This window comes from Pollicipes pollicipes, unplaced genomic scaffold, assembly GCF_011947565.3.
Source record: "Pollicipes pollicipes isolate AB1234 unplaced genomic scaffold, Ppol_2.1 Scaffold_6138;HRSCAF=7277_pilon_pilon_pilon, whole genome shotgun sequence".
Classification (NCBI taxonomy): Eukaryota; Metazoa; Arthropoda; class Thecostraca; order Pollicipedomorpha; family Pollicipedidae; genus Pollicipes; species Pollicipes pollicipes.
Window position 1 is genome coordinate 21693933 of NW_023596818.1, and position 12708 is coordinate 21706640.

General features: G+C 52.7%; 1 protein-coding gene across 1 annotated transcript in view; it reads right to left on the reverse strand.

The window, feature by feature from the left end:
* Positions 1 to 12262, reverse strand: part of LOC119105453 (heterogeneous nuclear ribonucleoprotein C) — an 85049-nt gene extending 72787 nt beyond the window's left edge. The window contains exon 1 of the mRNA XM_037228917.1: positions 12092 to 12262. The gene's annotated coding sequence lies outside the window, so the exon portion shown is untranslated. The remainder of the gene's footprint in view (positions 1 to 12091) is intronic.
* Between the last annotated feature and the right edge of the window lie 446 nt (positions 12263 to 12708).

Below are 12708 nucleotides of genomic sequence, written 5' to 3' on the forward strand. Positions count from 1 at the left end.
GCCCCGCGCCGGGCGCGGTGATTAATAGTGCGCGGTGATAGTTTAATTTGGGCTCTGTGCACTGCCAGGTGGCGACATCGGTGGGAGGCGACGAGCTGCGCCAGGCGAGGCCTGTAAGTGGAGGCATCCGCGAACGACGTTTGCCTCGTGTTCCCTGTGATAGCGACACGATGTGCGAAGCAGGATCACGGCGTAGGGGAGGGCGGGGAGGGAGCGGTGCCTTCGGCCCTTAAGGCCTAATTTTTCTTCGCTAGAGGTAGCTCCTGAGAGATAGCTCGAAACGGTGCTTACATGCTTTTTCACCAAGTTTCCTTCCCTTTTAAGGTGCATAAATGAACTCCTAGTCGCGCCCCTGCTGTGCGATGACAGCGCAACAAGGCTTTGTTGTGTGTCTGCCGAGCGTGCTGCCAATCTGCTAACATATCTTACATGCTGGTTTGTCCGTCTGACCGAGATATTTGGTGCGTGAGCATTAGCGGGCGTGAACCTCTCACGACAATGGCTGTTTATGGGCTACGTACGCATGGTTTCACGTGCGTTTCCGACAGTGAACATCGCGGTTGTGCAACGGAGTCCAATAGCCCATGGGCGAGCAGCGTGTCATGCCAGTCACTGCACGGCCGCAGCCCTGTCGATCGAAACAGTCTGCTGTGTTGCCATAGGCAGGCGTGCACCATGCAGTACGTCGCATAGAAACACACGGGGCACAAGTGCATGTATCCTGGTGCCCTGCTTGGACCCATGATGTGTCGCTGCGACAGAACTTGAGCAATGGGTTGGCAGAACTCTAATCAGCGAACCCATTGTAGGTAATCGATCCACATGTCTCTCGCCCCAGGGACTCGGACACCCCAAGCGCGCGGAACACTTTCTACGCAGTGCCGAAATCATTGGAGATCGCGTTCATTTGTCACCCTGCTGCTTTCTTTTGTTGGCGAATTTCGTGTGTCGGTGCTGTTTCCAATTTTCACGATGATTAATGCCGGTAGCTACTTGGATCAGACAATAAGCAAGCCTTCCTGACAGACTTTGTCGTCAGTGTTTGAAACTGACGCATTGAGAAATCGCTTTAATCACATCGTGCATCAGGTATCAACGTAAAACCAACGTAAAGCTTTAATGTCAGCGTGACTGGAGTATCCAAGACAAACTACTTTTGAAAATGTTATATATTTACTCGGCTCAGTATGCTCCGAATACTTATGGGATCTCCTTCACGTCTCTTGTAACCCGTGAACTGCGCCCAGCATTGTCGCACTGGTCAGAAAACGATAAATATTGCGCTATCATGCACCTATAATTTGTTTGGTAACGGTCTTGGCGGCTTGAATTTTTCTACGTGGAATTACATGTAAATCATCTATCGACCCTTAGTTGAACGCAGTTAGTACACATATCAAATCACCGGATCAGCGGTACACCTAGGGGAAGGGGGGCTAGAGTCCCCCTCAGCACGGAGAAAGCCCTTCCGGGCCTGGACGGACCGAGCTTTTCCGCGCGGAGATCAGAGGCGCACAGACACGGCCTGCAAGTAGAGTAAGAAGCGGAGAGGCCCGGAGCCAGCATCTGGCGGACATGGCCCAAGCCAGGAGTGGCTCCGCACGTAGGCTAGAGTGCCTCTAACTGACTGGGTCTTCGCTGGCGTGTACAACTTCTCAGTTCCATAACATTCCTCGTCAGCTCTTGCCGTAAGAATGGCCGTGCCATGTCTGTAACACAGACCCTGATGACCTTGCATTCCAGAAGGACCTTGCTGCAAAAGACCCCTTCTGGACTGTGAGGAGGCCCGTGTTGGTCTGTAAGACGGCCTGTGCATGCCTGTCAGGAGAGCGCTGCTGGTCTGTTACCGCCTCGGCCTGCGCAGCCGTGCCGCACTGACAGTAACGCGTCCCGGTGCAGTTCATTAGTGCGGGCACCTTGAAATAACCAGACTTGTAGACTGACACGCCTGCTCTGACCTGGCCAGGGTTACCGCAGTGACCCCAATCCCTTCCGGGCAGAGATTGACAGCAAGACCCGACCTCACACCCCTCCGCACCCGCCAGCTGGAGTAACGTGCACTGGCGTGATCACTGCTCACCGTAACGTGACGATACACGTCCTGGCGTCATGGACATTGTTTTCTTGTGTTTTGTGGCTCTTGCTGTATGACCAATACGTCTCGCAACATTATTGAGCTGAACTGTCATGCATTAGGCGTATAAGTCTGCGGTGACGGAGAGAGCCTGCGTTCGTGCATTGATTGCATCTTATTTTCATATTTTGAGTCCCAAGAAATATTTTGACCATCATGTATGTATATATATACTGCTTCTCGCCTCCCGCGGCGAGAAGCCGGGAGCCACGTCCCTGCCACGTGACACCAGTCAGCAGCGGCGCCAAAAAGTCCGGGGGGCCTGACCACAAGGGCGAGCCTGCCGTCAGCTGAGGGGAAGAATGTGCCCCGTCTTCACTTCTGCCTGCCGCTGCCCATCATCAGCGGGAGCGAACATTCCACCAGAGGGAAGCGGGGCCCTCAGCGACCATTCCGTTCGAGAGGAGGCGCTGCCGAACATTCCATCCGGAAGGCCACTGCATGATATTTCGTCTCAGAGGAGATGACAGTCCGTGGCACATTCCATCGAGGCGAGTGAGGGCACTCCGTCGACCGAGCAGTTCGAGGTGACGTAGGTCACTGGCCTCCCATCGTAACATAATCGCGTGGTGACACTGACGAAACGCAAAAATAGGCCGTGAAATTCAGGCTGTGCGGAAGGCCAAGACAATGCAAGCTGTCTGCACAACCACGATAACAGTGGTATGAGGCCGCCGCTGTTCCACGTGAGCAGTCGGGTGCACGTGCGATCGGGCTCTTTGAAAGGAACGGAAAGCTGAGCTCTCAAGGGTCCGCAAACCCAGCCATCAGTTTGCAATATGCTACAAAACATATGTCCTTCCCAGTTTCTGCTTAAACATATTTCTGCTCAAATTCACTCCCATCTAATCTGGAGTAACCCAACGCCATCGCGTGGGAACTTCTGGCCCGCCCGTGCATTGGTGGTGGCGACGTGCGCAGTATGCACCCTACCAGGAGGTAGCAGATGCTCCAGGACGCACGGCTGGAGGCGGCTCCGCATCGCTGCAGAGAGTTGGCCTCCCCAGCATAGCACTAGAATAATAATACTCCGGGTGCATGGCTTCAAGTATCGAGCTAGGCCCAATGCTACATTCGGGGGCAAGGGTGTACAAGATGTTCATATCAGGATTCCTGACTACCACACTGTAGGATAATACAGTGTGGTAGTCGGGAATCGCAAGCATAGGCGAAGTAGCGTTTCAAAAGAGGCGGGGGGGGGGGGGTTGGCAGGCTCAGGGTAAACTTAAGGAACTTTTCCTGGACTTTTCGACCGAGGATGGGAAAGCTGGGAGGGGGTAAACATAGAACGTTGCCTGGTTTTATTGCACGTAGCACGTTTAGTAGATGAGGAAATGTCCTGGCTGCTGTGCTGGACATACAGGACTTATCTATATCATTCGACGAATAAGACTTCCGAGCTTCCTAAAATTATCCATCCGTGTCAACATTGTTTGGGGAGACCATATTCCACAAGTGGGCAGGCATTTTGAGCCATGAGGAAAGCATCTGTCTCTACAGTTTTCATGTCTTAACATGGCCTGGGCGTAGGCTGGTCAGCATTTTGAATTCGAATCCCTAGCCCATAATGCACCAAAGTTGCCACCCACCTGGACTTCACCGAATGCTTTCCAAGAAATATGCTTTTGTTTCAGCATTTTTAGTCAAAACAAAGGAATGATGAACACTACTTGCCAAAACGAAGTAACAAAATTCATGAAACCGAGCTGTCTCCTGTAGAAACCAAGTTATATAATGAGGGCCCTTATTGAGGTGATTTCTTGTTTGTGCCCAGCTCCCGTCCGCCGTCGGTAGCCACTGCCCTGGACCGGCTGCCCCTGCGTGACTGACTGCGAACTGATCGTATGACTGCTCTGCTGCATGTTACGGATCAGCATCACCAATTATTGATGTGTCAAATATCTGGTACGCTTGCTTCAGTACCTATTTTAAAATTATCTTCCCTTACAACACACGAGCGCAGAAAATAAACTTCCGGGAAACTGCCTGCCTTAGACATGAACTGCTCTAACGGGTATTCATTTGTCCCTCTTTTAACGTAGCGGGCTTCATCCGCTTTTATACGTAGGGGGAATGCACATACTTTTTGCATAAGTTTGATACCTGTATTAGTCGCAGACGTTCAGCGTAACCCGGTATTTTAGAAAAAATCTGGCGGTGCGTACATCGCCGGCTGTTCATGCGACTTCAATCAAATTACCATTACATTGTTGTCTGAATGAAGGTTTAGTCGCCATATGAAATGCCTGCCAGGTTGCGGGCACTTCTGTCATCACAATTATTCCCTTATGTAGCCAATGAATATTATATACTTTTTAGGCATTTTAAGACACACTCTAAATCAAGGTTGACTTTCCCATGGAACTACGTATGTAATGTTTTGGATTGCCATTTCATGCTCGAAGTTCGACCAACTGATGAAAGCATGTCTTTGACCTTTCGTCTTATCGGACAGAACTCAGTGCACCAACTCCACAGGTGTCGACCATTTGGGTCTCAGTCGCTGCAAGTCTGCGATTTCGTGGTCGATCATTGGTGTTCTATTATTCATTAGAAAACCGTTCCACTACGCGTACATTCATATTGATGTGGATTCTTAAGTTGTGGATACTTAGGTGGATTATGTGATTCTGCTATTTATTACAAAACCGTTCTATCACGCATATATATATATATATATATATATATATATATATATATATATATGTGTGTGTGTGTGTGTGTGTGTGTGTGTGTGTGTTACCGCAATCGTATCCGAGTGGCTTACATTCTTAACTCCAGCATGTAGCGGGCGCATGGGGTTGGGTTTTTCAGGCGGCTGATTGTTTGACCTGGCGAATGCTAGTTGGTGGGCGCTGAAAGGTTCTCAAGGATTCCGTGGCCTAACCGTGTCCGCCTGCTTGAAGACGCAAAACAGGCTCCTCGGCCAATTGTGGGCAAAATGGTCTGACTAAGTGGGCGAATTTGTGATCTCTCACTGCGATATCTGCAAGCAGTCTAGACTTAAGCAAAAAAGAAGAGACTGATATAAACACTGACATGTAGTTCGTGGCTCAACACAAGCGGCACTCAACAATGAAATAAGACGATTTTTCTCTTCACAGTGTGTCTAGCGTGGGCCTAACAAGCGTCACCGAATGCCACAGTCTACTTGTGGACACAGGGCGCCGAATCGTGACGCCTAGACACACGCATAGCACGCGTTGTGTGGCATTTGTGACGTATCGTGCGGCACAGTTTTGCCTCTGCTCGGAGGGCGTACCCGCTAAACCCCTGTCCCTGAAGCCACAACCGTCCAGAAATGCCTCCCTGCAAAGTCATGTCTTTCTGATCGTGGATGTCAGCCGCAGTCGTTGCCGGCGCGCATTCGAACGTGGCGGCACCCTGCTGAAGACTTCTCTAGATCAATCGTGCACTTGAAACGGCTGAGTACCGTATGGCTGACGCACAAGGAGTTAGTGTAGTTAATTGAATTATATAAAGCGAAAGAACAGTGAACAAAACTAACGATTCAAACAAACAACAAACAGAAAACGACTACAGAACACAACCTATGCTCGGTTTAGTCAGGCTTTCATTGAAGCCCCACTGTTTTCGTGGCGCTTCATAAATACCTAAAAGCAATACATCGGTCAGGCAAATAGCGTAACAATGTTGCCTATGCAAAACGCCGATGTACTCGCAGCAATTGAAGTAGCGTCAATATATTTCTAGCCATGTAGTGTGGCAGCGAATTTGTCTGCGATTTTTTGCCCACCAGTTAAAAAATTCTGCGAATTTTTTTCTCCAAAATATCCACTTTACACAAAGTCCCAGTTTTTGCTTGTCATGTTTAACTACGCCAAACGCCTTTGACATATTTGAGCTTCATGAACCTACGCTGAAAGAACTGTGTGCAGGTAGGCAGAAAAACCGAGGTAATATAACAAAACAGAACAAACCCTTTGGTACTATAGTAACAAAGGGTTTGTCCCTACCTATCTCCCTTCGCCGTGCATGGTAGGGTAGGATGCTACCATTACCACATGGAGAAGTTTTATCCAGTACGATTTGAGCAAAATGATAGATGAACGAGGCAAAATGGTTTCAATGCTTAAGGCAGCACAAAAGTGAGGAACTCTGACCAAATTAGATTTGAAAAAGTGTAGGGACAGTTGACGTTGCTATGTGAGAAGTGGGGGTGATGGACGCCTTGCCCCCTCCTCTTGTTTCTACGCCCACAATTATAAGGTCCAAGGCCTAAGGGGCCTGCTCTCATTCAAGCTTTCATGCATGCGCCCTTCATTTTCGTTGAGCATGTCAAGCATTTGTTAGTCCCAGTACGATTCCAGCCTGGATTTAAGTTGATTGGAGCGCGTAAATTGAGATGTTTGCTGTTTTGTACACAACGCACCATTCAGCTGTCAGCATCAGTCGAGGCCCGGACCCCTCTGTTGGTCTAGCCCGTTCGAATGCCAGCCTGTGCCCGGGAGAGCTGCTCCAATATCAGCCGAGAGTCGGGCTCGGTCTCGTTGGCACCGGGGTCAGAGGGGTGGCGTTCCAGGGAGGGCGGAAGGTCGCGTGTATCTTGCCGTCCGATCGACGAGAACCGAAGCCTGGAGGCCGCGACCGCGCCAAAGTGAGCTTCACTTAAATCCGAATGTGCTGATGACGGTAGCCCCAGCGGCGAGCAGTCGTCAGCGCGTCAGCCGGGGTTTGGGAGCGGTCCGTCACACCTGGATCACGTCACCATGTTACCAGTGGTTACCATGTTACCACTGAGGTGGTCACTCTGAGGTATATGTTCGTTCCCGAGCGGAAGCACCGACCCGGCCTATCTGGGTGGTGTCTGGCACGTGACCACCGCAAAGGCTGCTCAGTGGGGACCAGACCTGGCCATCCGCCCCAGTAAAGACGTCGGATCGGGCACAGCGAGGCCCACTGCGGTCAGCAGAGCATGCGGGTTCGGCGTGTCGACCGAGTAAAAGGACTTAGCGACTATTCTAATGCAGAGGGCGACATTCATATAGCCTAAATCATTTCAGTGTTTAAACAAAGTAACATCCAAATGCTAACAAATAAACAAATTGTTTGCAGCAAGTACCTTCTTTCAGGTTGTCTAATCCTCTTACACGAGCGGTACCAAGCCATCACAATTTTCTGCCCTTTACACACGCCCGGATGGCCGGCTGAACACGATACTGCTTGAGTGGGGGAAGGGGTCAATTTGACTCCTAAGATTCCAAAACTGAGAGGTTTGAGACACCAAGTTCACAGGCAGCATAGGTAGGTCTGTATGTGAGTTGTGAACTACATTTTATGACCTTCGGATAAAATAAGGACAGAGGTAAAACTCCAGATTGGTGTCCGAAGTTTTATCAAGCCACCTTACGTAATCACATCAAGCATGGATATATTTACTTAGCAAAAGATTCCTGTTGTTCATTTCGGGTCAGGCTAGCGTTCTTATATGACTTTCATAAGGTACTGTGACCAAAAACCTGAGTGATTTCTTTTGACCTTAATGAAGCTCAAATAACACATTTGTTGAGCTCCTTCCGATTAAGAAATTCTAAATAAGCGTCAAAAACTACCTCACCAAGGAAAATTTCTTTTGGCTTCGTGTTTGACTTCGTGATGGCCAAGTTTTTTGGAAAGAGCTTCGGGCTGGTTAAATTTCCCTACCCTAGCACGCGTTAACACAAACATATCGTTTTGACAGTGATGCCCTCCAAATCCTCGGCGTTCTATTGTCAATACATGTGAACAAGACGTGGCCGCCATAAATGCTTCTGAATTTGGGTAAAATGATTATGAGCCACCTCAGAAAATTAAAAAGGCGTTTGTTTTTCGAATTAAGCATTGAAATATGCCAGTACACCCATTCTAACCATTCGAATATCGAACAGGGGCGGCAAATAAAAGAGCCAGGGAGGGGCAAACTGCCCCTAACTCCAGGCAACATTTAGTGTTGCCCCTTTGCCTTAAACGGTGAAATAAAACATGCAAAAGGCACGCTTGCCTTATTCCTCACTTCATCTCAACTGAAGTTCTGTCATCACTGACAGCAAAACCATACTGAATGCTCAGCTACGATGACATGATGTTACCTTGTCATTATCCGGCGACCTCATCACAGGCCGTTGACCTCACCACCAGCCGATGACCTCACTATCGGCCGATGACCTCGCCGCCAGCCGGTGACCTCGCCACCAGCCGGTGACCTGGCCACCAGCTGGTAACCTCGCCACCGGCAGTGACCTCTCCACCAGCTGGTGATCTCGCCACCGACAGTGACCTTGCCACCAGCTGGTGACCTCGCCACCAGCCGGTGACCTCGCCACCAGCTGGTGGCCTCGTCTGGCCGTGGCGTGCGGCCGCGCCAGTCGGGCTGGCCGACGGCTCATTAAATCCGGCGGCCGTCTGCCCCAGTTGCTGCGCCCACTCTTAAGAGCGGACGCGCGAGCCCGCAGTGCGGCCGCCGTCCGTCACAGCCGCCGCAGACCCCTCCGCCCCACCCCCCCCCCCCTTCCCTCCCCCAGCGCGGAGGACCAGTCAGGCTCGACCCGCTGCAACCCGGGCCAAAAGGACTCGTCGGCGCATGCGTCTGTTTTCGCGACGTGTTGTTGCCAGAGGCGGGATAGAAATGCATGTCAGGCAGCCGCTTAGTTACGGTGTGCTCTTTTCCAGCTGAAGTAAATACATCTGTCGTTCGGACTGACGTAAAAGAGACTGCACAGCGTAAAATTGGGAGCAGATACAAAGCGTGTAGAGTGAGCTTAATTATTAGTCTCCTGGCATGCGTGGCTGTAACCATTCACCAGTCAGTGGTGGAAAAAGTCGAGCCTTGATGAGTTCACGTCCATCTAAACAGCTCTCCATCTGTCCATTGCTGACTGATAGGTTCACCTGTCGCTCTCCTCTCCAGCACGCCTGCTTCGTAAGGATTTCCCGCGTTAAAAAACGACATGTTCATGGATGCAATGAACTGTTCCCCATGAAGTGGCAGGCACGACCGGGGGTTTCTATAAACTTCATTGTTGTAGGTCCTGAGCGCAGCCACGCTGATGTCATCACTTCCTTAGGCCACATGCTGGGTCAAAACATGGCGGATTTGGGCTCCGCCGCTACTTTAATTGAGTCTGTCGCTTGGCTTTACGGGCCGGGACATCCAATCGTTCCATATTTATGGACCATTCTCCATAGCCGCCGTTGTGCCCAGCCGTTGTCATCAGACCCGTTCGCCTAGCGACAATTAAGTGTCGTGCCGATGAAGTGTTATGGTGGCGGCGGGCGCCGGTGCCATCCCTCGCCAGGCGACCGTGAGCAGACCGCCAGCGGAGCCGCGCCAGGCGACCGTGAGCAGACCGCCAGCGGAGCCGCGTCAGGCGACCGTGAGCAGACCGCCAGCGGAGCCGCGCCAGACGACGGTGAGCAGACCGCCAGCGGAGCCGCGCCAGACGACGGTGAGCAGACCGCCAGCGGAGCCGCGCCAGGCGACCGTGAGCAGACCGCCAGCGGAGCCGTGCCAGGTGGCCGTGAGCAGACCGCCAGCGGAGCTGCGCCAGGCGACCGTGAGCAGACAACCAGCGGAGCCGCGCCAGACGACCGTGAGCAGACCGCCAGCGGAGCCGCGCCAGGCGACCGTGAGCAGACCGCCAGCGGAGCCGCGCCAGACGACGGTGAGCAGACCGCCAGCGGAGCCGCGCCAGGCGACCGTGAGCAGACCGCCAGCGGAGCCGCGTCAGGCGACCGTGAGCAGACCGCCAGCGGAGCCGCGCCAGGCGACCGTGAGCAGACCGCCAGCGGAGCCGTGCCAGGCGACCGTGAGCAGACCGCCAGCGGAGCCGTGCCAGGCGACCGTGAGCAGACCGCCAGCGGAGCCGTGCCAGGCGACCGTGAGCAGACCGCCAGCGGAGCCGCGCCAGGCGGCCGTGAGCAGACCGCCAGCGGAGCCGCGGCGGCGACGAGACGCCATGACTTCCGCGGAGCAAGCAAGGAATGCGAGAATTGGACATGAACTCAGTGACGTCATCACTCAGGATCGGCCTCCTGCTGTATACATGCTTTCACAGAAGCTTCGCTGGTTGAGGAGGGAAAGTGAAGGCCCGGGTCAGGTAACATATTTCCGTTTAGCGTTTTGATTACAAGTAAGCAGATCACTTAGACATTATTTGAAATATTCACCGCGTGTTACCTGTCCAGATTGGACACCTTGTCTCTCGCTTTCCGGGAGGGGTCGATTACCACATGGGCCAGCGCTAAGTGATAACGCCACCGACTACAGTCTCTTGAAAACCAGAAACACGGGAGAGTTTCTCATGCCAACTTTTCTAAGAATTGTCACGAAGGTAATGCAGTATGTTTCAATTCCCAAATTGCAGCTAACGCCCGGCTTCCTTCCTCGGTGCGTGCGCCCTTGAGCGCGTGGTATTTTGTATCTACTTGGAGAAATAGAAGCAAATGCGACCAGGTGAGCCTGGGGAATTCGAATTTGCTTAATTGAAACCTTGAATGTTACCCGAGTGATAACTAAAATTTGCATCATCATAGTTCACAGGCCTTGTCATGTTCACGCGCCTTCACATGCCTTTTTTTTCCTTTCCTTGGGTGTTTATCCATACTGTGGGTTTCGGTCATCATTTTAGCATGTTGTGGTACCATTTTCATCATGGGCATGCCGAATGTCGCATGATGGGTGTGCAAGCGACCTCATGGACGCCCCTCCAAAAAGTCACAACATTTTTCCGTTGAACCAAGCTTGCCTCTCTGCCTTTGCAACGCTTCTATTTCTAAGCGTTCTGCATCGGAGCTGGTCAAAGTAGGGAGCATACCAGCCGGGCTAAGACCTTGTAAATCGATGTCAAACAGTACCACTTGCAGTCAGACTGCTGTCGCTGCTTTTCATTGCCTACTGGCAGCAGCGATGCGTGGGCCAACATTTGACGGCGTTCACTCCCTCCCCACAGCACATATTAAATTAATTCCGGCTCCGTTGCATCTCTGGGGCCTATGGCTGATGCCTTTTTACCGAGAGCAGAGTCGGCACCACAGATTTTGAGTTGATGGAGAAGGGGGCAGGATTTTCTAGGGGGCCTCCTGGACAAACTGCCCCCCCCCCCCACGGGGGCCTCGTGCGCAGTGAAATATTCAAGGGGCAGAGTACCGAGTGCATGCATTCCTTATCAATCTGTTACATGTATCATATATAAGTAAATAAATGTCGGAAGTTAAAAACTCCGGAATAGTGCCTTCTAACTTTCCAGCAAAGGGTTTGCTAACCTAACACAGGGCCTCCTGTTCCAGAAAACAGCCTCCAGATGCTTAGAGGGCCTCTTAATCCAGAACAGGATGCTTCCGATTCACGAAGGGGCCTCCGAATCCAGCCAAAGGGTCTCACTTTCTCAAAATAGGCATCCTGATCCGGAGTCACATTTATATGATGCCTGAGAGGGGCCCATGTTCCAGAAATGGTTCCTGCTGAGGATGGAGAATGCGTCCTAACCCAGAACAGGGGTTCCTAGCTTGTAAAGGGGGGCTTCCCGAGCCAGTAAAGATGTCTCCCTAACACAACATTGGGCATCCTGATCTGGAGCATTGGCTACCTTATTCATAAAGGCGACCTCATGATCCACATATTTGGTATCATGATCCAGGAGAAGTTCTTCTGAGCCCGAACTATTACTCGCTAGCTCATTTATGGGGCCTCCTTGATCTGAATTGTCCTAATCTCCAGGTAGCAGCTACAATGTCCTTAGTTTGGGGAAGGGGCTTCCCAAAAAAGTTGGGGGCAAAAGCATATTTTTGCTTCCACTCACTCACCCATGCCTGGCGGCAAGAGGCATTGTCCGCTTTGCCCCCCCCCCCCCCCCCCCTCCCTGCAGCATCACACCTGGCCGAGACGGGGCATCGCGAGCCTCCGCACCACCAGCTAAGCAGCCAGGCCAACCGAGCCAGTCTGCTCCCGAGGCCCCTCACCTGTTAGTCGCTGCTCCTGCCTGTGACGAGAGGCCCCTGCGCGGCGTCACTCTGGCGCCGGTCACCACGCCCTCCCAGTCGGCCGCGCGCGCGCCACCGCCGCCGCTGGCCGCCGAGACGCCTGAGGCGAGCCTCGGAGACGATCCTGGCGCACCGCCCCGCTCCGCCGCCGCCGAGTCGGCACTGGCGCGCCGCCGCCGACGGGCCGTCGCGGCCGACGCGGCGCCGGCCGTCGGCGGCGACGGCGGCTCAGGTGGGGCCGCCGGCCCGGCGCCGCCACGCTGCCAATCGCAACAGGAGTCGGCGGCCGGCCGCCGGGGAGAATGCCCCGCGCCGACCGCGCCGCTTGTTTTCAGAACAAATACGCGCCCGTTTGCCGTGCCCAGCGAGGGAGCCCGGCGGCGCTTTTCCCTCCCCCATGTGGAGCTTCGACCGGGCGATGCAAATTCGATGACATTCAATTGAGCGGTAGCTAGCTTCATACCGACGTGGAGTCAAAGCAGCTGTAAGAATTTGCGGTCGCCGCAGCACTCATTGCCGCGTCTGGTTTAGAGGAGCATTACTAGCGTCATGTCGAGATTGCCTTTGCACGAATGGAATCACGCATTAAGACGCTA